The sequence below is a fragment of the Canis lupus genome, chromosome 2 (assembly GCF_011100685.1).
Source record: "Canis lupus familiaris isolate Mischka breed German Shepherd chromosome 2, alternate assembly UU_Cfam_GSD_1.0, whole genome shotgun sequence".
Classification (NCBI taxonomy): Eukaryota; Metazoa; Chordata; class Mammalia; order Carnivora; family Canidae; genus Canis; species Canis lupus.
In genome coordinates this window covers 73,450,105-73,474,786 of record NC_049223.1, presented here as the reverse complement: position 1 = coordinate 73,474,786, position 24,682 = coordinate 73,450,105, and the positions used below count along the sequence as shown (strand labels likewise).

Here is a 24,682-nt window from a genome sequence, read left to right as displayed (position 1 = left end):
TCCAGGGCAGCAAGAAACAACTAGGTGGATAATACCAAACTCCCAGCATTGTGTTTGGCCATTGAAGTTTGGCAAACTAGTATCTGCTGTAAAAACAACCCATATGATATGTGTACAATAGTATTCCTTTTTTTTTTTTTTTAAATGTTATTCTTTTTTTTTTTTTTTTAATTTTTATTTATTTATGATAGTCACAGAGAGAGAGAGAGAGAGGCAGAGACACAGGCAGAGGGAGAAGCAGGCTCCATGCACCAGGAGCCCGATGTGGGACTCGATCCCGGGTCTCCAGGATCGCGCCCTGGGCCAAAGGCAGGCGCCAAACCGCTGCGCCACCCAGGGATCCCCTACAATAGTATTCCTGAGCAAAACATGCCTTTCATTTTTTAATATGCATTTGTTTTGAAATTAGCCTATAAAATACCACCATTGGATGTAGATCTATAGAGAAAGAAAATGTGTTGGATATATTCCCCCGTGAAATATTAACCTTGTTTTACTTAAATAAAATGTTTGTTTTGCTTTATAGTATAGTGCCAGTAATTAAAAATTTGTATTATAGCTTCAATATTATGGTTGGCTTTTTTGTTGTTTTTTTTTTAAGATTTATTTGCAATAAACTGAAGAACTGCAGTGCCCTTTTGTGGAAGAATTTAGAAGTAATAGAATGATTAAAAATATTAAACAGATTAAGAAAAAAAAAAAGATGGCTAAAGTTAACTTTCACTCTGGTAAATCTAGGCCCCTAAACAAAATAACCTCCCCCCACTCCCCTCCATTTCTGCTATTATTGCAAAGGGCCAGGACAGTGGAGAAAAGATTGTTACACACTCAGGTGCTCTGGGCACCTTCAGCCCCCCAGCCAGTCTTTCCAACGTCCTCCCAATTCCTAGTGTGGGGGTCTAAGGCCCTGCCCAGCCCTTCCTCTTTCTCAGCCCAGAGAAACCACTCTCCAGATTGGGAGTGAATCTCTCTGTCCTTATAGACACCAGAGCTACAGTCTCAGTGCTCAACCCCCCCTGCTAGAAGGCAGCACTAAAACAGCTCAGATGGAGGGGTCTCTGAGAAGCCTCAACAGGTTCCTGTCTCTGGACCTTTTGTTTAGGCTCTTTGAGAGTTATGCACCCTTTTCTCCTTAGTTTCTCCACCCCTATTCATTTACTGGGCTAAGAAAAATAGAAGAGGAAGCCCTTAGACAAAGACCTTAACGCAGCTTGCAACTGGGGGAGTTTGTCTATTGGAAAAGACACCTCCAGAAAGACTCTTCAACCTTGGGGGGCCTGGGTGGCTCAGTCAAGTGTCTGCCTTCGGCTCAGGACATAATCTCAGGGTCCTGGGATCAATCAAGTCCAGCACTGGACTGCTGATTCAGTGGGGGAGTCTCCTTCTCTCCTCTCCCCTGTTCATTCTCTATTTCTTTCTCTCTCTCTCTTTCTCTCCAATAAACAAATCTTAAAAAAAAAAAAAAAAAAAAAAAGGAGGAAACTTCACTAAATGGAGTAAGGAAAATAGAAGGGGAAGCCCCACCACTCAGGCCAATTACACATCTCTAGAAGAGTCACGGAGGGGAAAGAATCATCATTAACAGGCCCCAAGGGGAAAGATGAAGATCGCATCTCCCGGAGAAACCACCCCAGCAACTCAGCCGATAAGAAATGGTCATCTCCCTACCCTTGTGCTTTTCTACAACGGACTTTTGTTCAAAACTGCCCCTCTCAACTTCCTCTTTCTTCTCAAAATAACATTCCTCTCTTTGTTTGTTGAACTTGCCTATGGTTTTGCCATAGCTTGCATGTCCCAAATTGAAATTCTCTGTTATTTCTGAATAAACCTATTTTGCTGGTCTATGTCTCTGCCTCTCTCTCTGTCTCTCATGAATAAATAAATAAAATCTTAAAAAAAATAAAAAAAAAAGCATAGGTGATGACCCGGGTTTGTGACTGGCATCTGAAGTGGGGGAGCGGTGCAGTCTGTGGGACTGAGCCCTTAACTGTGGGGTCTGATGCACTCTCTGGGTAGATAGTGGGCTGAATTCTCAACACCCTGCTGGTGTCTGAGGATTGCTTGGTGTTGTGTGGAAAATCCCTCCAAGATATTGGAATTGAATTGGGTCCAAGAGCCCAAGAGAGCTGGTGGTGGTGAAGTGGGATTTGCTAGAACATCCCTGGCTCTTGGAAAGATGTCGTTTTGCGAAGAGAAAGATGAAAGGCTGGGGGTGAAAAACCTTTGATCCCTGGGTGGCCATGTGGTCACCCATGGGCTGGAGCTGCAGCTGTGCCCTGCTCCATTACTAAAAATAAAAGTCACCGATGGAATTTAGAGATGGATCCAGCTCCTTAGGGGTTGGCTCACTTGATGCCTAAAGAAATGCAAACTAATAGGAAAAAGGGCAAAATATTCTTTGGTTATTGTTGTTTGAGCTTTGGCCACAAGCCTCAACCCCCACCCCCCCACCCTTCTCCACTCCCACAAAGGACAACAGAAAGTACCTCCCAGACCTCGGGTCACCAAAAAGGTAACAAATGTGGGGGAAGGACAAAACCAAGAAACCACTGAAAACAGAGGATGCAGTGCAAAAGAGAGCTTTGTTTTGTGGATCTGTACCGTTGGGTCCCTGTGGAAGCTTTAGCAAAATGGATTATGAGTGTAGCTTATTTCAGGGCAGTATCTCTGGTTTGGATGCCGAAGAGTGGGAGCACACGTTGCGTTTATGCAACGCCTTGGCTCAGTATGGAACATGACAGACAGCTGTACACAGGGGGACTATTTCTGAGGGAACAGCCAACCTGGTGGACTGGATACAAGCCGCTGTAAGGTCTGTTTACCCTGAGAAGGGAGACTGTCGTCTTGCCCCATAAATGCCAGTAGAATACCCCAGATGAAGCAGCTGATATGCTTCGCATGCAAATCATTTGGGAACAGCTTAGGACCACCTGGATATTTACCTACCCAACATGCTCATTACCCAAGTCTTGGTGAATTCTGTAGCTATGGGGGCCCCTTTCACATGGGCACCTCAGATAATCTTAACTGCTGCAACCGACAAACACTTCATGAAGCCTTATCGAATGTTCTGTCTCAACTTCCCCTTACAGGTCTTCTAGATGCTAATCAAACCAGTAGGTTAATTAGAGGATGAGAAGGGAAAGTCCAGGACTCTTCCCAACAAAATGGAATTTTTTAGATTTTCTAAGAAATTGGGCAGCCTCGGTGGCTTAGTGGTTTGGTGCTGCCTTCAGCCCAGCGCATGGTCCTGGAGACCCGGGATCAAGTCCCATGTCGGCTCCCTGCATGGAGCCTACTTCTCGCTCTGCCTCTCTCTGTGTCTCTCTCAGTGTCTTTCATGAATAAATGAATAAAATCTTAAAAAAAAAAGAAAAAGAAATAAGGTGATTAGGGACTCCTGGGTGGTTCAGAGGTTATGGAGACTCTGCCTTTGGCTCAGGTCGTGATCCTGGGGTCCTGGAATCGAGGCCTGCATTGGGCTCCTCGCAGGGAGTCTGCTTCTCTCTCTGCCTACGTCTCTGCCTCTCTCTCTGTGTCTCTCATGAATAAATAAATAAAATCTTTTTAAAAGAAAGAAAAGAAAAAGGAGAAAGAAAAAGAAAGAAAGAAAAAGAAAAGAATAAGAACGCCTAGGTGGCTCAGTCTATTAAGGTCTGACTCTTGGCTTCTGCTCAGGTCTTGATCTCAGGGTCCCTGCATGGAGTCGCATGTCAGGCTCCACACTCAGCAGAGAGTCTGCTTGAGATTCTCTCTCTCTGCCCTTCCCCCCACTCACACACTCTCTCTCAATAAATAAATCTAAAAAAAAAGGTGAATAAAGTGAATCTTGGTAGAGAAGCAAAATGAAGAGGAAACAGAGAGGGGAGAGTCACAGGACTCATCCATAGGGTGGAAATGTTTGGATGGTTATTAACAAATGGGATGAACAAAATGGACATTGATGGGGTTGAAACAAAGCTTTTAGCTTGGGTGGGCAAAAGGACCCCCATTGGTCCCTCAATATTAAAGTACTTCAAACAAGTCCAGTCTATCCCAGTCTGGAGAAACATTAAAAGCCTCAAGGCAGGGCAGCCCGGGTGGCTCAGTGGGTTAGCGTTGCCTTCAGCCCAGGATGTGGTCTTGGGGACCTGGGCTCGAGCTCCCCACGTAGAGGCTGCTTCTCCCTCTGCCTGTGTCTCTGCCTCCCTCTCTCTCTCTCTGTGTCTCTCATGAATAAATAAATAATAAAAAATAAAATCTTAAAAAAAAAAATAAAAGCCTCAAGGCAGAGATTACAATGAGAAACCAATGAGCAGCAATCGCGTTTGCTTATGGCTGTGGGCAAGCAGATTAATCAAGTTAAAGGTTAAAAAAAAAAAGTTAAAGATTGGCCAAAGGGCCAAGGTCCCTTTGCACAAAATGGAGACCCAAAGCCTTTTGCACAAAAAGTAGGCAAAATGGTCAGGGAGTGTTGGAGAAAACTTTTCAGGACTCCTTGACACGGGAGCTCCACATGCTGTGGTCCAGAAGCCCTGGTGTGAGCCACATTTAAATTGAGAGACAGAAAAATGTGATAGCCAATAAAACTACGAAAATGGGAATGTTTAAACAGGGTTTGGGTGAAATGTCTTTCTCACCTGATTATATTCTGGGAATGGACATTGCATCTGGCTGGGGAACATTTCCCTTATCTAGATTATAAAACAGAAAGGCATGTAAATCTGCCCTTCAAGCAATATTAAGTAGTCACATTAAATGAGGATTAGTAGGATTGCCTGAGCCCACATGGTGTGGGATGCTCTGGAATGCTCATAAGGACAAATTCTCTGTATGATAACCCTTGTGGAGCTCAGCCTGAGGCTTTCTGTCCAAAGCTTGTGGACACCTCCCAGCAATGACTACTGGGACTTTGGATTAGAGAATTTTCCTTTCAGGGATATTTACAACCTTGCTATCAATCATCAATTCAAGCTACCCCAATGACTGTAGGATATTGATAAGATAATAGATAATCATGAGGCCTGAGATACTCATAATGTCTGGGTGATATCAGGGATATCGGGTCAGACAAACACTAATAAAGAAGGCAGAGCCCAGAAGAGTCTCAAAATAAAATGCAAATGGTTTCTACAGGAGCACGCCAATGGGAGAATGCAAGTAAGCACCATCTACACCAGGGTAGCCTCTTTTCCCCTAGGACCAACTTCGGAACCACCTGCCAGGATCTATTGCCATGTGGACAGTGCCCTACAAATAGCTCTTTTTTTATTTTTTATTATTATTTATGATAGTCACAGAGAGAAAGAGAGAGAGAGAGAAAGGCAGAGACATAGGCAGAGGGAGAAGCAGGCTCCATGCACCGGGAGCCCGACGTGGGATTCGATCCCAGGTCTCCAGGATCGCGCCCTGGGCCAAAGGCAGGCGCCAAACCGCTGCGCCACCCAGGGATCCCCTACAAATACCTCTTGATTAAACAAAATGCTGCTTGGTTTATGGATGGCAGCTCCCAGATGAATATATAGCATCCTGTTTGGAAAGCTACCTCATTAGGCCAGCAGATAGACTCTGATGGAAGAAGGGAAGAATGAATCAGCTCAATGGACTGAACTACACGCTGTGGTCCTGGCAGTGATGTAAGAATTGGGGAGATGCGCAGTGGAAAACTGGACCGTTAAGGGGGTGCCCCCGGGGGCTCAGGCCTATGAAAATCGCTCTGGGAATTTAAGAGGCCAACTGAAGTAAAACATGTCAATGCCCATCAGAAAAGCCCCCTTCCCAGGTTCAAAAGGTGATTAGAAAAACCAAGTGGCAAAAAAAAAAAGAAAAGAAAAAAAACCAAGTGGCTCTTTTGGTGCACTCCCCTAGGGTGACCATCTGGATCCATGAGGAAGCTGCAGACATGGGCTGAATCTCACATACTCCCTTTGCATCCTCTGAGGCACAGGGGTCCTGTCCACCAACCAAAGAGGCAGAGATTGCAGGTGGCCGTGTGGGCGATTCCCTGGTGGGAAGGCCCTGATCAGATCTGCCAAGGGAGGCGTTGCTGGCAGCCTGGCTTGGTGGGGCAGGGAGGGGCTACAGACGGGTCCTGACAGGAATAGATGCTGCTATGAAGGAGGCTTGGCTTACTCGGTGGTAGATGCAAATGCTCAGAATACGGTAAAAGAACCGGAACAGAAGGCAGTGCACCCATTTGGACGCTGATCACCATTTCTTCGGACCAAGGAACACACTTTACAGCCGATAATGTCCAATAACAGGCAGAGAGATATTCTGGTCAGAGTACTAGTTTGATAGAGAATTGGAATATGGGCCGTTGCAAGACTGGTTATCTAAAATGAGGGTGGCTTCCATGAAGGGCTGGCTCACAGTATGAGAGGGGCTCAAGGAGTGTCCCCACTGGATGGATTTCTCTGTTTTTCTCCTAGATCTGGGCAAGAAGGGGTTTAAAGGGTGCTGGTACTCTCTGTTCCACATCATCTCAGCTGTTTCTTCCCTCTCTTTGATACAGTGGGCATAGGGCCAAGGCTTGACTACCAGAGCTGGAAGCAGGGATGACTCTTTTTTTTTTTTTTTTTTTAGGATTATATCTGTTTATCTATCTATCTATCTATCTATCTATCTATCTATCTATCTATTTGACACACAGAGAGAGTATAAGCAGCAAGAGCAACAGAGGGAGAAGGGAGCCCTATGCGGGGCTTGTTCCCAGGACCCCAGAATCATGACCTGAGCTGAAGATAGCCACTTAACCAACTGAGCCACCCAAGCACCCCTGATTCCTAAGCAAGAAAGTAACTGTGCTTTTAATCTTATGTCAAAATTCCTAAGGGCCTGAATGGACAGATGTGCCTTCACCCCATCTGTCAAATTGGGGCTCACAGTGAATGCAGCTGTGTTGCCTGGTGGTGAAGCGGCCATGTAGTTCTGTGTCTGTGTAACCTGACCCTATATAAACAGGAAGCGACTGAGGTGAGGCACCTGCTAGACTAGTATTGCTGTCCTGCTTTTGGAACCTGACAAGATGGAATTGAAAGCCTGCAAACCTGAGTGGCCTCACCCTGGGACACATTGTCATATGATATGATAATGGACTGGATAAGTGTTAATGATTGAGATTCTAGTAATGTCCCAGTATGTCTATGGCCATACCATCCTGAATGTACCCAATCTTGTCTTTTGACATTTATGATTGTTTTGTTATAAGGAATCTGTGTTTGAAGACCAGGAGGTACACTGCAATATCGTGATTTATTATAAGATATATATATATTTGGTCTTCAGCTCCATTTCTGGCACAGAGCTCCTGAAACCCTTGTAAATCCAAAGCAGTAAGAACACTGAGAGCATCTTTATTCTGATACTTATCTTTGACCTCATCTCTGAAAGGTGGCTTCTCAACCCTTGTAAATTCCTAAGTGATAAAAGCATTGGGAGCATCTTTTGTTCTATTGAGGTGACTCCAGGTGGGCTCCTGGATGGCTCTTGGGTAGAACAGGTCACAGAAAACCAAATCATTTTAAGAAGCTTGGAATTTGGATCCCTGGGTGGCGCAGCGGTTTGGCGCCTGCCTTTGGCCCAGGGCGCGATCCTGGAGACCCGGGATCAAATCCCACATCAGGCTCCCGGTGCATGGAGCCTGCTTCTCCCTCTGCCTGTGTCTCTGCCTCTCTCTCTCTCTCTCTCTCTCTCTCTGTATGACTATCATAAATAAAAAAATTAAAAAAAAAAAAAAAAAAAAAGAAGCTTGGAATTTCCAGCCCCACCCTCCATTCCCCAGAGAGGGGAGAGGGGCTAGAAATGGAATAATTGATCAGGCCCATAAAATCTTGAAAGTACAGGACAGACATACTTTTACCTCCACAGAACAGAAGCTCCTGCACCTAGGACCCACCCAGACCTTGCCCTGTTTATCTCTTAACCTGAGTGTTCATCTATATCCTTTGATAAACTGGTAAACGGAGTTCTGTGAGCTGCTGGCAAATTGATTGAACCCAAAGAGGGGGTCATTGGAACCTCTGATCTATAGCTGGTTGGTCAGAAGCTCAGGTGGCAACCTGAGCTTGCCACTGGCATCTGATGTAGGAAAGGGAGCAGTCCGTGGGACTGAGCCCTAAACCTGTGGGATCTGACGCTCTCTCTAGGGTAGATAGTGTCAGAATTGGGTTGAATTCTCAATACCCTACTGGTTCCTGGGAATTGCTCGTTGTTGTGTAAGAAGTCACCACACACACACACACACACACACACACACAAAGAGAGAAAGACATTGGAATTGGGTCCAGGAACCCAAAGACACATTCTCTCTCTTTTTTTTTTTTTTAAAGATTTTATTTATTTATTCATGAGAGACACACAGAGAGAGGCAGAGACACAGGCAGAGGGAGAAGCAGGCTCCATGCAGGGAGCCCGACATGGGACTTGATCCCGGGACTCCAGGATCACGCCCTGGGCTGAAGGCGAGCACTAAACCGCTGAGCCCCCCAGGAATCCCCGACACATTCTCTTAAAAGAGAAACAATTTGGAGGTCCTGGGTAACACAGTCGGTTAAGCTGCCCAACTCTTGGTTGTGGCTCAGGGCATGATCTCACGGGAGGTTGAGACCTGCATCAGGCTCCACACTCAGCTTGGTCTGCTTCTATTTCTTCCTCTCCCTCTGCCCCTCTCACTCATCCTCTCTCTCTCTCTCTCTCTCATAAATAAATAAATAAATAAATAAATAAATAAATAAATAAATAAAATCTTTTTATATCTCTCAAATAAATAAATATTTTTTTAAAAAGTTTTAAAAGAGAAACAATTACCGCACAATCTCCTCCTCCCATACTCTAGCAGGCTATAATTTCCTCATTTCCTTAAGTTTACAGCCCATTTTCAGACACTGTTCTTCATAGTTTCAATCAGAGAAGACATAATTTCATGTTCTGCTCATTAGTTTCATTAATCTGTATACCAGTCAGAATGAGGTTAGCCAGGTTATGCTGCAGTAACAAATAGCACCAATCTCTCAGGGGCTTAAATCACTTTGTAATTCTTGTTGCCTATACTTGCCATCCTCACTCCAGGCCCCAGGTACATGCAGCTGCATCTGCAGAGGGTGGTAGGTGGTACTTTGGAATGATTGAGAGTTCTCAGATTAGATCGTGGTGATGGTCACACAACTCTGTGAACTCACTAAAAGTCATTGAATTGTACACGTAAAGGAAGTAAATTTTATAGTAGGTAAATTTTGTCTCAAGGAAACTGTTAAGAATGACATTGCAATTAACACCTTCAAACAACAAATTTAAATCTTTTTATTTATTTATTTTTAATTTTCTCACCATACAGAGGTGATCGTTTTTCAGACTTGCTGCCTGATTTCAGACCTATTGCCTGACTGGTCCCCTGAGGCCTACCAGACCTTACTTCAGGCTTTGGGCTCGGGACACATTTAATTTTCCCACTTGGAATGGAGAGACCTTGGATCTTTTTACAGACTGGCAAAGTCTGGCATGACCCGCAGAAAAGGAGGCATTTCACAGCTAGAGAAACTGAGGCCAGAGAAAGAAAGGGCCTTGCCAGGCCACATGGGCATCTGATAGCAGCCCATCAATGCCCGGCACAGACGGGGTTCACAGACAAACCCCAGGGGAAGCAGCTATTGAACGAGCTAGACAGTGTGGCACAGGTAGGCCCCTCGATTCTTTCTCGCCAGAGCCCTGTTAGCTCTCTGGGGACACCTGCATCTGCTTAAGATGCTTCTGTGGCTTCTCCATCCTGGGGGTACACAGTACAAGGCACAGGCTCATCTCCTATGTATTAAAAAGTCTGGTCCTGGGGCACCTGGGTGGGTCAGTTGGTTAAGTGTCTGCCTCCAGCTCAGGTCATGATCCCAGGGCCCTGGGATCGAGCACCATGTCAGGCTTCCGGCTCAGCGAGGAGCCTGCTTCTCCCTCTCCTTCTGCTCCTCCCCCTGCTTGTGCTCTCTCTCTCTAATAAATAAATAGTCTGGTCCTATTTGCTCTCAATGTTTTCGTGTTCTATTTGGTCTCAAGCTTCTCCTCCCTGATAGCTCAGAGAAAGAGACAGGGCTAGAAAAAGTTGATTAGTGTGGTTACCATTAGGCATTGGCACCTCTGGGCATAGCAGACACTCAAATGCTGATTCTGTCCCCACGGGGCATTTGGTGGGTTCCCAAGGGAACCTCCCACCAGGCACCTCACCCCACATTCTCAGGCAGAGTGGTGGTACTCCCTAGCTGATCTCTCATGACCCCTACCCCTCAGCTTCTGCTTCCCCCCTAATTCACTGCTCTGCTGCAGTTGCCCTGTCCTAGAAGAAACCCTGTGGGCAAGGTCCTTATCAGAAGGCTCACAGCCACCTTGCTTCCCACCCATGGAAGTAGTCACCGCTCCCCAGCATCAAGGCAAGGGCAGCCTGTCCCCAGAGCAGCTGGTTTGTGAGCTGCTGGGCCCACTAGGTAGTATCTTTGATCCTTACAACAAACTACAAGGCAGGCATTCTCACACACACAAACACACCCCCACCCCACCCCATCTGCCTTCACAGATGAATAAACTGAGGCCCAGACAGTAAGTGGAACTGGAGAGTATTAGAATCCAAGTTTTCCTGACCCCAAAGCCCTTTCCCTTCATTTATGCCAAAGATCCTCTTGGCCAACATCAACTGCAAATATTGAGTGAGTGCCTAGTGATAGTGAGGCAGGTCAGCCCAGGCAATCCAGGTAGAGTAGGGGCCCAGGTCTGGGCAAAGAGCAGGAGCAGGAGGGACATAGGATTGCTCATGGGACCCATGAATCTGGAAAGTAAATTTGGAAAAAAGAAAAGAGTCACTGATCTGCAGCCTTGGGCTCTGGGACAGGAGGTGGAGGTGCCATTAATGAAAGCTGACCCAGTGGTTCCCAAACCCTGCTGTGAATGAGAACACCCCAGGATCCTTAAAATATACTGGGGCCTGTACCCCATCCCCAGACATCTTGATCTCATTGGTGTGGGGGCAGCGTGGGCATGGTGAGCTGTAGAGGAGTAGCAGGGTCTGTGGCAGGGACAGGGTGTGCAAGGAGAAGCAGGCAGCTCTGAGGGTCTGCTCAGAGTGGCAATGACCTGGCCCCAGTGGCACTGGAGAAAGGTTAGCTGGAGAACTGTGGAAGGGAAAGGCGGGAGGGCAAGAATGAAAGAGAAGAGAAGCCAAACCCCCAGGGGGTGCAGTGAGTGTGAGTCCAATGTCTGTCACTAACTTCCTCTGTGACCAGGATGAATTGCTTCCCCTCTCTGGCCTCAGTTCCTCCACCTGGAAGAGAAGGGGATTGAACTTCACGTTGACTGATGATTCTTCTGGCTCCAGGGTTGGAGGATGCGCCCCAGCAGCCCCACCTCGTCCCAGCAGGCTGCACCTCCTGGTACACAGTAAACCCAGATGGCCTTCCTGGTTCAGAAGCCCCCTGTCCCCTCCCTGCACTCCCTGGCCACTTTATGACGTAGCCAGACACAGTTTGTGGAAATTTCCCAATAGCTCCTCTTAGCCCAGCTGGGGAACGTGGCTGTCCCTCAGGCTTCCGGTGGAAATTTCCACTCTCACCCTGACAGCTGGTGGGAGACTGCCTCAGAGCTGGAGACAGATCAGAGTTCGTTGGCAATGGGTGGCAGAGGCGGGCAGGACCTAGTCACAGGCCACCCAGGGTCAACTCCTGCAACAAGGGTTTGCAGAACACCTCACCTGGCCCCGTGTGCTGGCCCCGTTCCAGGTGTCAGGGACTCAGGACAGGAGAGTCCCAGCCTCCCGAAGCTTGTCTCCTAATGGGGAGAAGATATGTACTTGAATACTGTGAACACAAGAAAGCTGGGTAAGGAAATAGGGAGTAGCGCTGGAGGCAGGGAGGCAGCTTGTTTAGATGAAGTGATCGGGGAAGGCCTCACGGTTGATGAGGCCACATTGTATGATTTTCACAGGGAGCAACAGGTACAAAGCCGGGCTTCAGCTGGCGTGTTGAGGATGGCACAGGGAAGAGTAGAAGTCCCAAGATCAGAGTTTCCTGTGGCGGCCTTCCCATGGTGAGGACTTTGGATTTTATGCTTAGTGCTATGGGGAATCTGTGGGGGTTCCTGAGCATTGGGGTGACAGGATCTGACTTACATTTTATTAGCTGTTTGTGTGTTTATTTACTTACTTTACAACCCGGGGCTGATATATATCTCACAACCAGGGGCATAAATGTGTTATGTTTGGCCAGGGCAAAGTTACACTTGGGAGTGAACTCATGCGTTCAATAGCATCCACTTACATCATCCAGAGGCATTTGCAGAGGTCCGTGGGTGGGCCTGACTCATCCTCCTAGGCTCCCTGACCTGCATCTGCAGGAAGGGGAAAAGAGCAGACTGCAGGGAAGCCATCACCCAGGAGATCTGAGGCCCAGAGGCACAGCCCTCTTTGTTGGCTATATTTTCTTTCTTTCTTTTTTTTTTTTTTTTAAGATTTTATTTACTCATGAGTGACACAGAGAGAGAGAGAGAGGCAGAGACACAGGTAGAGGGAGTAGCAGGCTCCATGCAGGGAGCCCGACGTGGGACTCGATCCCGGGACTCCAGGATCACGCCCTGGGCCGAAGGCAGGCACTAAACCTCTGAGCCACCCAGGGATCCCCTCTTTTTCTTTTTTTAAGTAGGCTTCACACCCAGTGTAGAGCCAACATGGTGCTCAAACGCACAACTGTGAGATCAAGACCTGAGCCAATATCAAGGGTTGGACACTTAACTGACTGAGCCACCCCAGTGCCCCGGCTTATTTTTGTCCTGCATTCTGTGGGTACCTTGACAATACCTCATAGGCATACAGGTCTTTGAGGGTGTCAACATCCTATACTTCAAGACTAGAAGTGATTTCATAAAATGCCATAGGACTCTGTTAGAAAGCAAATCATAGCCCCAAAATGGTGTCACTAATGTTAAGGCCTTATTTTAGCAAACCAAGACTTAATACCTAATGACAGTTTCAATGACTCAGGAACATAGCCTTTAACCAGCCCAACTGGGACTTCCTGGTCAACACCAGGAGGTTACCCCATAATAAACCTCTACTCTTCCCCTTAGGAGGGAACCTGGCCTAAAACCATGCATTCCTTGCAAATAAATTCTTTTTTTTTTTTCTTTCTGCCCCCTCTCTGCCTTTAAAAACCTTCCATTCTGCACAGCTCCTTGGAACTCCCCTCTACCTGTTAGATGAGATGTTGCTATATTTGTAAATTGTCTAATAAAGCCAATTAGATCTTCAGATTTACTCCGTTAAATTTTTTTAACAGGTTTGGTGGCAGCAGTGGGATCCAAGGTGAGCTTCTGACAGCATTCAAGGACAATGAGAAGCACATGCATGCTTTTGAACCCTTTTGAGTTCACTGTCTTTCTCACCATTTCTTAGGCCCCGGGTGAGCTCCTCTTGGTCTGAGCTCTGCTTCTGTTGGGCTGAGCTCCCAATCCAACGGGGTTTCCAGTCCAGGGTTCAGAGGTCCTTCTAGACTGACAGGAGGATCTAACAGTGCACGAGGAAAAAGTGGAAAAGTGCCCTTGGTTCAGTCCGCAATGCTCAACCACTGAGCCACCTAGTTGCCCCCAGGATTTATCTCATTTAAATGACAACTAAACTCTACTGAATTACTTTGATATACAAATAACAGTGATAGTAAACCTTAGAGTGTTCCATGTCAGGCTCTGTTCTAATCATTCTGATATGTGTTAACGCATTTAATCCCCCCAACCCCAGGAGTAGCTGTCATGATCACTCGCCCAGAGAGGAAGGTGGAGCACAGAGGTCAGCCAGTCAGTAGTGTGCAGGGACTCAGATCTAGAAGTCTGGTGTCTGAGGCGGAGCTCTAACTCCTAGCTTAAATGAATCCACTCTGACAAAACAGATACTGGGCAGCCCGGGTGGCTCAGCAGTTTAATGCCGCCTTCAGCCCGGGGCATGATCCTGGAGACTCGGGATCGAGTCCCGCATCCAGCCCCCTGCATGGAGCCTGCTTCTCCCTCTGCCTGTGTCTCTGCCTCTCTCTGTGTCTCTAATGAATAGATAAATAAAATCTTTAAAAGCTAATAATAATTTAATTTAATTTAAAAAAAGAAATTTTGCTTACTCTCTTCCAATCAGTTCCCTTTCATTTGCATTGAGATCTGCATTAAGGGGAGAACTTACCGTTCCCATGTGATATCCCACTTCAGGAAGTTTTTTAAAAAGTATTATACTAAGGGGGAACCTGCCTGGCTCAGTCGGTACAGCATGCAACTCTCAATCTCAGGGTCATGAGTTCAAGCCCCACATTGGGTGTGAACCTTCTTTAAAAAAAAAAAAAAAAAAACTTGGTTACTCTAAAAATTCCATTATAAAACTGAACCATATTTTCATGCATTCTAACATTAAGGTAAATTCCAGGAAACTAAAGAATATAAAATTACTTTAAAAAGCTGATGTGGGGGCAGCCCGGGTGGCTCAGTGGTTTAGTGCCGCCTTCAGCTCAGGGCCGGATCCTGGAGACCCAGGATCGAGTCCCATGTCAGGCTCCCTGCATGGAGCCTGCCTCTCCCTCTGCCTGTGTCTCTGCCTCTCTCTCTCTCTCTCTCTGTCATGAATAAATAAATAAAATCTTAAAAAAAAAAAAAAAAAAGCTGATGTGGAAAGAATGAGGGGAAAATCAGTACATACAGGGTTATCAATGCAACCTGACATACTGCACAGAGTGTACTGTAGAACACCATATAGCTATAAGACACTGTTACCAATTATTTATTGCTCAAATATAATATATACAGCAATCACAAAATCAGAAAGTCATGGGTACCAGCCAGTGCCTTAGGGATAACAGGACATCTTTACTATGGACAGTAAAAGCATTTGTTATCCAATCTTTCTAAATTAACTGTTACCACTTATTTCTACATATTCTAAATAGCATTTCCCTCCAAAAAGTAGACTCTCCAGCTCTTGGTACTAACTCTTAAATTCAATAAACCTGAACATATCAATAAGCTCTTCAGTCTTTTATTGCTCTACCACAGAAATAAAGGCACAGAGAGGACTTGTACCTTCTAAAGAAAAGTATGCAATGCCTTACAGTTTGAAATACTAAGTAATTGATCCTCATAAGCAGAGAGCATCAACTCAAAAAAATTTTTACTAGTTTTTTCCTTTTCTTTTACAAGAGACTAATTATTGTATTAATATTAATATTAAAGATTTTAACATCTTTACATAATCTCTATACCCAACGTGGGGCTCGAACTTACAACCCTGAGATCCCGAGTCACACACTCACCTGACTGAGCCAGCTAGGCACCCTATTGTATTAATATTATACTACAAAAGTATGTACATTCCCTAATTTAAAAGGTTACATATTAGATATACAAGTAATATCAGTATTTTCTCCAATAATTCACAATTTTTACAATTTCTGCTATTTTGGAACAAACATTAAAATTCCAAAATTTAGGGATCCCTGGGTGGCGCAGCGGTGCCTTTGGCCCAGGGCGCGATCCTGGAGATCCGGGATCGAATCCCACATCAGGCTCCCGGTGCATGGAGCCTGCTTCTCCCTCTGCCTGTGTCTCTGCCTCTCTCTCTCTCACTGTGTGCCTATCATGAATAAATTAAAAAAAAAATTCCAAAATTTATGTATCATTAAGTATGAATTGAAACATTTAGCATTTCAAAGAATTAAGAATGGCAGAACATACAATTAACTATAAATTTTAGGGACACCTGGGTGGCTCAACAGTTAAGCATCTGCCTTTGGCTCAGGATGTGATCCCAGAGTCCCCTGATGGAGTCCCGCATCAGGCTCTTTGCATGGAGCCTGCTTCTCTTCTCTCTTCCTGTGTACTCTGCCTCTCTCTCTCTCTCTGTGTCTGTCATGAATAAATAAATAAAATCTTAAAATATATATATAAATATTACATTGGTGATACAGGTCCCCTTTGTTATTTGATTTCTTTTTTTTTTTAAGATTTTATTTATTTATTCATGAGAGACACAGAGAGAGAAGCAGAGACACAGGCAGAGGGAGAAGCAGGCTCCACAAAGGGAGCCCGACGTGGGACTCGATCCCGGGACTCCAAGATTACGCCTTGGGCAGAAGGCAGGCGCTAAACCGCTGAGCCACCCAGGGATCCCCTGTTATTTGATTTCTTAGGTAAACATTCTAATAGGGTGTTTTCAAGTGAGTAGTTTTGGTTTGAAAATTTGAGTTTTTATATTAATTGTAAAGAGCCTTGAGGTTGTACATTTTGTTAAATTGTATGATAACCTTGAACTGTAGGACATGCCTACCTTAGAGTATGTACCTAGCTACTACTGTTAAAAAAGTTTACTTAAGATAAATATTCAGATGAGTGGGGTTTAACCTAATTTTGCAAAGGCCTTTATGAATATCTTAATGTAGCAACCTTGTTTTGAGAACCAGCATTTTATACCGCTAAATGTTACTGCTAAAATTAGTTGGTAAAGAGCTCTATTTAATCAGCTTAAAGAAACTTAGGCGCTTATATAAATTTACTATTTATAAAACTCTCAAAAATAAAATAAAAATTTAATCCAAATGAATTTCTAGATTCATGTAATCTAGGAAAATATTCTTCTGTATCAAAATTAGTTTGAAAGTTTTTTTTTTAATATTTTATTTATTTATTCATGAGACACACAGAGAGAGAGGGGCAGAGACCAGAGGGAGAAGTAGGCACCACGTAGGGAGCCCCACGCAGGACCCAAACCCTGGACCCCAGGACCATGTCCTGGGCCGAAGGCAGAGGCTCAACCGCCAAGCCACCCAGGCATCCCTCAAAATTAGTTTAAAAGTTGCTGGTTTAGGGACACCTGGGTGGCTTGGTGGTTGAGCGTCTGTCTGCCTTTGGCTCAGGGCATGATCCTGAGGTGCTGGGATCGAGTCCCACATCAGGCTACCCAGAGGGAGCCTGCTTCTCTCTCTGCCTCTGTGTCTCTCATGAATAAATAAACAAAATCTTTTTTAAAAAGTTGCTAGTTTGATTAGAATGGACATGTCTTAGAGTTATCAACATCGAATATAATGCAAGCATACAACTTTTTATTTTACCTAGTTTTACTAATCAAATAAGTTCACGTTATGTTGCAAAATCTGCTAGCAAAAAAATAAGTAACTTAGAATAATAGCTGACTTTGTCTAATGTCTCACAAAGCTTTTGTGGATAATCGAAACATAATTGTTAAGAATAAATAAATTGCAGGTACCTGATGACTCAGTCATTTAAGCATCAGACTCTTGATTTTGGCTGGAGTTGTGAGATCAGGGTGCGGGACTGAGCTCCACAACTGGCTCCCTACTCAGCATGGAGTCTGTTTGAGATTCCCTCTCAGAGCGACTGGGTGGCTCAGTCAGTTAAACGCTTGCTTTTGGCTCAGGTCATGATCCCAGCATCCTGGGATAGAGCCCTATGTTGAGCTTCTCCCTCTCCCTCCTCTGCTCCCCCTGCTTGTGCTCTCTTGCTCTGTCAAATAAATAAATAAGATCTTTAAGAAAAAAGAGAGAGAGAGATTTCTCTTTTCCTCTCCCTATGCCCCTCTCCCTGCTCAAGTTCTCAAATAAATTCTTTAAAAAAAGAATAAGTAAATTGAATAGATATAAATATGGTAAAAAGTTTTTAGGTATTTTCCCCAAATCTTTTTGGTAGCCTCAGACCTCAATATTTTGCTAAACTAAGTGATGAGTTAAGTTAAATTTATTGAATATCCAGATAATTTTCTAATAAGATAAAATACTGAAACGTTAATTACTGAACATAAGCTTAACACTTTTTTCTTCCTTTTACAGAAGAACTGAAGATATTTGTGTTTATTAGCAAACATGTTACATGTCACGCTGAAAAAAAGATTTTAAGATTTATTTATTTTAGTGGGGGAGGGGCAGACAGTGAGGAAGAGAAAATCTCTAGCAGATCCCCCACTGGACAAGAAGCCTCATGGGGTGCTCATCCCACAATACCCAAGCCGAAATCTGTCCACTCAATGGACTGAGCCACCCAGGCACCCCACATTGAGAAATTTTCTATCAAAAAAGCACATATCTAGAAATCATTAAAAGTACTTGTAAGTCTGCCTTACAAGAAGGCTTGTGTAAAAAATAGTTCATAATTATTTACTTCTTAAAGTTCCCAAGGGTTAGGAATTTTAATTAATATATGTAATTAAAGCTATTGAAAGTAATAAGGGAAACATATCTGCCTACAAATTGCCTGTCAGAAAAGTAGAATGGATGCTTTCTGTGAGAGAAGGTACGAGCAATGGAAATGCATTCTTGTTGAGGGGAAAGAAAGTAATTTTGTCCTGCAGTGGGACTGGTTACTTAAAGAGGGAAAATATAGATCAATATCTGAGTGTAGGGACACCTGGGTGGCTCAGCGGTTGAGCGTCTGCCTTCGGCTCAGGGTGTGATCCTGGGATCCGAGATCAGGTCCCACGTCAGACTCCCTGTGAGGGGCCTCTTTCTCCCTCTGCCTGTGTCTCTCATGAATAAATAAATAAATTTTAAAAATAAAAAGGATCTGAGTGTAAAAAAGAAAGTTGTAGACAGTTTCTAGAAGAAGAACCTTTGAAAGGGAATTTTAATGTGTGGTTAAGCTGGCTAAGATTAAAATTCATTCGAGAATAATTTAGGGGTGCCTGGGCGGCTCAATCAGTTAAGCATCTGCCTTTGGCTCTGGTCATGATCCTGGGGTCCTGGTATTGGGCCCCACATCAGGCTCTCTGCTCAGCCAGGAGTCTGCTTCTCCCTCTCCCTCTGTTCCTCTCTCTGCTTGTGCTCTCTTTCTCAAATAAGTAAAATCTTTAAAAAAAGAGTAAGTTTTAATATCCAAAGTATACTGGCGCAAAATTAGAATTTGACTTTTCTCTCTGTTAAAAGGACAAAGTTTGGGGCACCTGGCTGGCTCAGTCAGTTGAGCATCTGACTCTTGGTTTTGACTCAGGTCCTGATCTCAAGGATTGGGAAACTGAGTCCTGAGTCAGCTCTCCACTCAGTGAGGAGTCTGCTTCAAGATTCTCTCTCTCCTTCTCCTTCTCCCCCTCCGCCTACTCCCCACCACTACCCATGCACATGCTCCCTCTTTTCCTAAATAAATAAATCTTTTTTAAAAATAAAGGACAAAGTTTTATCTTAATTTTTTTAGAGATTTTATTTATTTATTTATTCATGAGAGACACGAGAGAAAGAGAGGCAGAGACACAGGCAGAGGGAGAAGCAGGCTCCATGCAGGGAGCCCGACGTGGAACTCAATCCCGGGACTCCAGGGTCATACCCTGGGCTGAAGGCAGGCACTAAACCGCTGAGCCACCCGGGCTGCCAAAGTTTTCTCTTAAGAAAAAAATTTTTTTGTAAATTTTTATAAAGATTTTATTTATTTATTTTTTGTTTTTTTAATTTATGATAGTCACACACAGAGAGAGAGAGGCAGAGACACAGGCAGAGGGAGAAGCAGGCTCCATGCACCGGGAGCCTGACGTGGGATTCGATCCCGGGTCTCCAGGATCGTGCCCTGGGCCAAAGGCAGGCGCCAAACCGCTGCGCCACCCAGGGATCCCAAGACTTTATTTTTATTTTATTTTTTTTAATTATTTTATTTATGATAGTCACACAGAGAGAGAGAGAGAGGCAGAGACATAGGCAGAGGGAGAAGCAGGCTCCATGCACCGGGAGCCCGACGTGGGATTCGATCCTGGGTCTCCAGGATCACGCCCTGGGCCAAAGGCAGGCGCCAAACCGCTGTGCCACCCAGGGATCCCCGCCAAGACTTTATTAAGTAATCTCTACACTCAACATAGGGTTCAGACTCACAACCCAGAGGCCAAGAGTTGCACGCTCCATGGACTGAGCCAGCCAGGTGCCCCAAGGACAAAGTTTTCTTAGATTATTAGTTTGCTCTTCATAAGAAACTATAAACAAAGTTTTTGATTTACCTTTTATATAATTGCCTAGAAAGAAAAAGATTTCATGTTTTGCTTTTATCAGGTCTGTAGTTATACAGAATTTTTTAAAAACTGAGTCTTCTCAATATTTTTTAAAAGCTTATTTATATTTTTTTAAAGTAATCTCTACACTCAACGTGGGGTTGGAACTCCCAACATTGAGATCAAGAGTCACATGTGCTTCTAACCGAGCCAGCCAGGCTGGGGCCCCTGAGTCTTTTCAATAGTAAAAGAGCTAAGGCTTTTTACAAATATTTAACTTCCTGTATTTGCCTACAAATTGTCATTTTGGTTAAATGCATAACTAAGTATTATTTCACAGTGACCTATAGTCCTGTTTGACCAAGTGTTTTAAAACCTTTTTTTAAACTTTTTTATTTGGTATAATTGACACAAATTTTTTAAACTTTTTAATATTTTTTAGTATTTTTCCTTTAGAATTATTTTACTAAATCATAAATGTACAACTTAACTCGACACATGCACTTAAATTTATTTTTTACATTTTATTTATTTTTTATTTTTATTTTATTATTATTTTAAAACATTTTATTTATTCATGAGAGACAGAGAGAGAGAGGTAGAGACACAGGCAGAGGGAGAAGCAGGCTCCATGCAGGGAGCCCAACGTGGGACTCGATCCTGGGCCTCCAGGATCAGGCCCTGGGCTGAAGGCGACACTAAACCGCTGAGCCTCCCAGGCTGCCCTTTATTTATTTTTTAAAGATTTAAAGATTTTATTTATTTTTTTTTTTTTTTTTTTTTTTTTTTTTTTAAAGATTTTATTTATTTATTCATTCATGATAGTCACACAGAGAGAGACAGAGAGGCAGAGAGGCAGAGACACAGGCAGAGGGAGAAGCAGGCTCCATGCACCGGGAGCCCGACGTGGGATTTGATCCCGGGTCTCCAGGATCGCGCCCTGGGCCAAAGGCAGGCGCCAAACCGCTGCGCCACCCAGGGATCCCAGATTTTATTTATTTTTTAAAGATTTATTTATTTATTTTAGAGAGACAGAACATGAGCAGGATAGCAGAGAGAGAGAGAGAGAATCTCAAGTAGACTCCACACCAAGCACAGACCCTGACTGGGCTCTCTATTCCACCTTGAGATAATGAATTGAGTCGAAACCAAGAGTCCAACGCTTAACCAAATGCACCACCCAGGCACCCCATTATTTTTTTTACATTTTATTTTTAAGTAATCTCTAGCCCCAACATTGAGCCCAAACTTACAACCTTGAGCCAACCAGGGTGGCTCAGCAGTTGAGTGTCTGCCTTTGGCTCAGGGCATGATCCTAAAATCCCGGGATCAAGTCCCACATCGGGTTCCCTGCATGGAGCCTGCTTCTCCCTCTGCCTATGTCTCTGCCTCTCTCTCTCTCTCTCATGAATAAATAAAATCTTAAAAAAAAAAAAACAAACCTACAACCTTGAGATCAAGAGTCACAAGTTCCATGGATTGAGCCAGCCAGGCACTCTAGCACTTAAATTTTTTTAAAGGAAAATGTTATGTTTTATTATATCATGGTCCTGGCTTATAGCTTTTCAAGACCTAGAGAAAAATCTTTAGAAAGGTTTCACAGGTCACCTGAAACTTACAAATTCAACATTATCAAAGAAGGAATGCTTCTATACTCTTACAAAGACCACCAGAAAGAAACAATAATTAAAAAGCTAAGAAACAGTCTCAAAGGCATTTTTTGATGAACGGCTCAAAAATCAAATTCTAAGTGAAGCCATTTTTATTCCTAGCTACTTTGGGGGATTTTTCAGGGGGCCCCTGAAACATCTCAGAGAGAGGTTAAATTAATCAGACTTATTTGGTATGTTAAATTACACGGGAAGCACTGTCAAGTAAATGAAGATAAACCTTTTCTGGTTACACTGCGTGAGTAAATGTTATTCCTATAAGTTGTTCTAGAAATTGCATAAAATTCCAAAAATTCTGATCTGCCCTGGTAAAAGTTTATCAGTCGTAATTCCAGTTATTATCTTAAAATATATGTCACTGAAATGACCAAATTTCATTGTCAATTGAATTGTAATGAACTCTAATCAGACCTTTAAGCATGACATTTTTAAGTCTTTTGACATTTATAGTTACTGTTATACTCAGATGTTGCTTCCTGCAAATGTGTTTTATCTTCAGAGAAATTCTTGGAAAGGAACCTGGTGAGGACTCTGGAATGCAGATTTTTGAAAACTTTCAGATCATAAAACTAAACTGGGTATGAATTTCCAAAATGAGTAGAAGAATGGATTCAAACAGAATTAAATAGCATGGAACCAAACAAACTGAAGAGGATGATCATTTTTATGACTCTTATTTAAAATATCACTGGTTTTCTAATGTTCTGCTCTTCCAGATTTGGGGAAATCTTTGTCTCTTTTATGCTACCAACAATTTGATAGTGTGAAAAAAGATATGATGTATCTTTCTTTTTCCTCCCTTCCTGATTCCTCCAGAATTCAAAAACTTTTGAGTATTCTTTTTTATTTTTTTTTAAGATTTTATTCACTTATTCATGAGAGAGGCAGAGACATAGGCAGAAGAAGGAGAAGCAGGCTCCATGCAAGAGCCCAATGTAGGACTCGATCCCGGGAACTCCAGAATCATCACCTGAGCCAAAGGCAGAAGCTCAACTGCTTGAGCCACCCAGGTGTCCCTTGAGTATTCTTTGGATGGCAAAATATTTACATAAATTCAGTGAGAATCTGTTCTCCTACCCATAGGAGACAATTCGAAACGTTGGTTATATTACCAAGGCTTTGACTGGAATATTATATTTGAAAGAGATGTGCCTAGACTCAGGTATGACCAGACAGTTTTAAGGAACTAAGGTTTTGTATGGTTGACTTTACAAAGCCAGTAAAGTCCCTTAAAAAAAAAAAAAAAGTTAACCTGCTACCTTATTTACAATTCTCCAGCAAAGCAGATTTTTATTTGTTTGTTTAAGGAGGCTCCACTCCCAGGATGATGCCTAACATGGTGCTTGAACTTAGAACCCTGAGACTGAGACCTGAGCTGAGATCAAGAGTCAAGTGCTTAACTGACTGAGCCATCCAGACACCCCTCCAGCAAGGCAGTTTTAAAAAGAGATTATATATGGGGCACCTGGCTGGGTCAGTCGGTTGAGCAAAAGACTCTTGATCTCTGGGTCAGGAATTTGAGCCACAGGTTGGATGTAGAGACTCCTAAAAAGAGAGGGGGCAGGGTGGGGGAGAGTTTATACAGCCAAGCATTAATCTGGCAACACACATATACATAATCAGGCAACATTTAATGCAAACAAATTAGTTTTACTATTAAAAATATGAAGGTAATTGTAAAGAAAAGAAATTATGGGGCAGCCCAGGTGGCCCAGTGGTTTAGCACCACCTTCGGACCAGGGCCTGATCCTGGAGTCCAGGGATCCAGTCCCACATTGGGCTCCCTGCATGGAGCCTGCTTCTCCCTCAGCCTGTGTCTCTGCCCCGCCCCCCCCCACCCCATCTCTCATGAATAAATAAATAAATATCTTTAAAAAAAAAGAAATGTTTGCACCTTTTTCTGTATCAGATTCTAATCCTGTTAAATGTCTTTGAAGTTCTATTATGTACCTATACATTAGACTGGATCCAATTTCCTCTAGTTCCTTCAAATATCTGGCTATGACTCTCCCAACTAATATATCCAATTTTCTCCTACCCTTCTGATTTGGAAATGGTAAGGACAAAGGTTGCCCTTGAATGCCCTTGAATCTCCTTGGAAGGGATTATACCAGGTCCTCTTCACCCCCCAGATGGGAGCCAAACTTTGGGGACTTAAGTCTTGGATATGCATCTCACAGCTGGAAAACGTTCCACTCACTCACCATCTGGTCCTATATAAGCACCGGAGCCCTCCAGATCATATTGATGAGGAAGAGAAGGAGCTGATGTCGGGTGAACTGCTTCCTCCCAAGACATCAGATCAAGACTTTCTACTTTAAACACAACCCCCCCCCCCCCCGCCAAAAAAAATAATAAACACAAAACCCCTTTTTCTTTCCTTTCTTTCCTTTACTGTGACCCTGGCTTGGAAAGACCATGACAAAGTGGGTAAACATTGCCTTTCAGACTGTGGATTCATCACCAAACAGTCCTTTATGAGCCAGAAGTCATAACCTGTGAATATCACAGAAATTAAAAAAAAAAAATTAAAAAAACGTCATGATCAGTGGGGGGAAAAAAGAGTCATGATCTGTGGATACTGCACTGAAGGGGCAACAAAGGAACTATAGAGCACTAGCTGCGAGTGGCGTGAATGTCTTAAATTTTGATTGCATCTTTCAGCTTAGAGTCTGATCAAAAGGGAGGAACTATTTTAAAAAATGGCTCAAGGGCAGCCCCGGTGGCGCAGCAGTTTAGCACCGCCTGCAGCCCGGGGCGTGATCCTGGAGACCCAGGATCGAGTCCCTCGTCAGGCTCTCTGTGTGGAACCTGCTTCTCCCTCTGCCTGTATCTCTGCCTCTCTCTCTCTGTGTCTCTATGAATGGATAAATAAAATCTTAAAAAAAAAAAAAAAAAAAAAAAAAAAAAGGCGGGATCCCTGGGTGGCGCAGCGGTTTAGGCGCCTGCCTTTGGCCCAGGGCGCGATCCTGGAGACCCGGGATCGAATCCCACATCGGGCTCCCGGTGCATGGAGCCTGCTTCTCCCTCTGCCTGTGTCTCTGCCTCTCTCTCTCTCACTGTGTGC

At 43.9% G+C, this 24,682-nt stretch overlaps 2 long non-coding RNA genes across 9 annotated transcripts in view; one reads left to right on the top strand and one right to left on the bottom strand.

Moving 5' to 3' along the window:
• LOC111093439 overlaps positions 1 to 22,463 on the top strand; it is a 32,933-nt gene extending 10,470 nt beyond the window's left edge. The window contains exons 2-5 of one of the 7 annotated variants that reach the window (XR_005355958.1): positions 11,267 to 11,384; positions 11,935 to 12,036; positions 13,281 to 13,306; positions 22,115 to 22,463. This is a non-coding gene — a long non-coding RNA (uncharacterized LOC111093439). Of the gene's footprint in view, positions 1 to 11,237; positions 11,385 to 11,522; positions 11,829 to 11,934; positions 12,037 to 13,280; positions 13,307 to 13,738; positions 13,992 to 22,114 lie in introns of those variants that run through there. The other 6 variants (XR_005355957.1, XR_005355959.1, XR_005355961.1 and 3 more) reach the window with 6 other exon arrangements.
• LOC111093443 lies at positions 9,410 to 14,002 on the bottom strand. Of its 2 annotated transcripts, XR_005355964.1 has the most exons (5): positions 13,387 to 14,002; positions 12,267 to 12,336; positions 11,702 to 11,778; positions 11,223 to 11,275; positions 9,410 to 10,783 (listed from the first exon to the last, which is right to left on the bottom strand). It is a non-coding gene; the product is annotated as an uncharacterized LOC111093443 (long non-coding RNA). The 2 variants fall into 2 exon arrangements; XR_005355963.1 differs by having other exon boundaries at positions 9,410 to 11,275; positions 13,387 to 13,998.
• Positions 22,464 to 24,682: the final 2,219 nt, after the last annotated feature.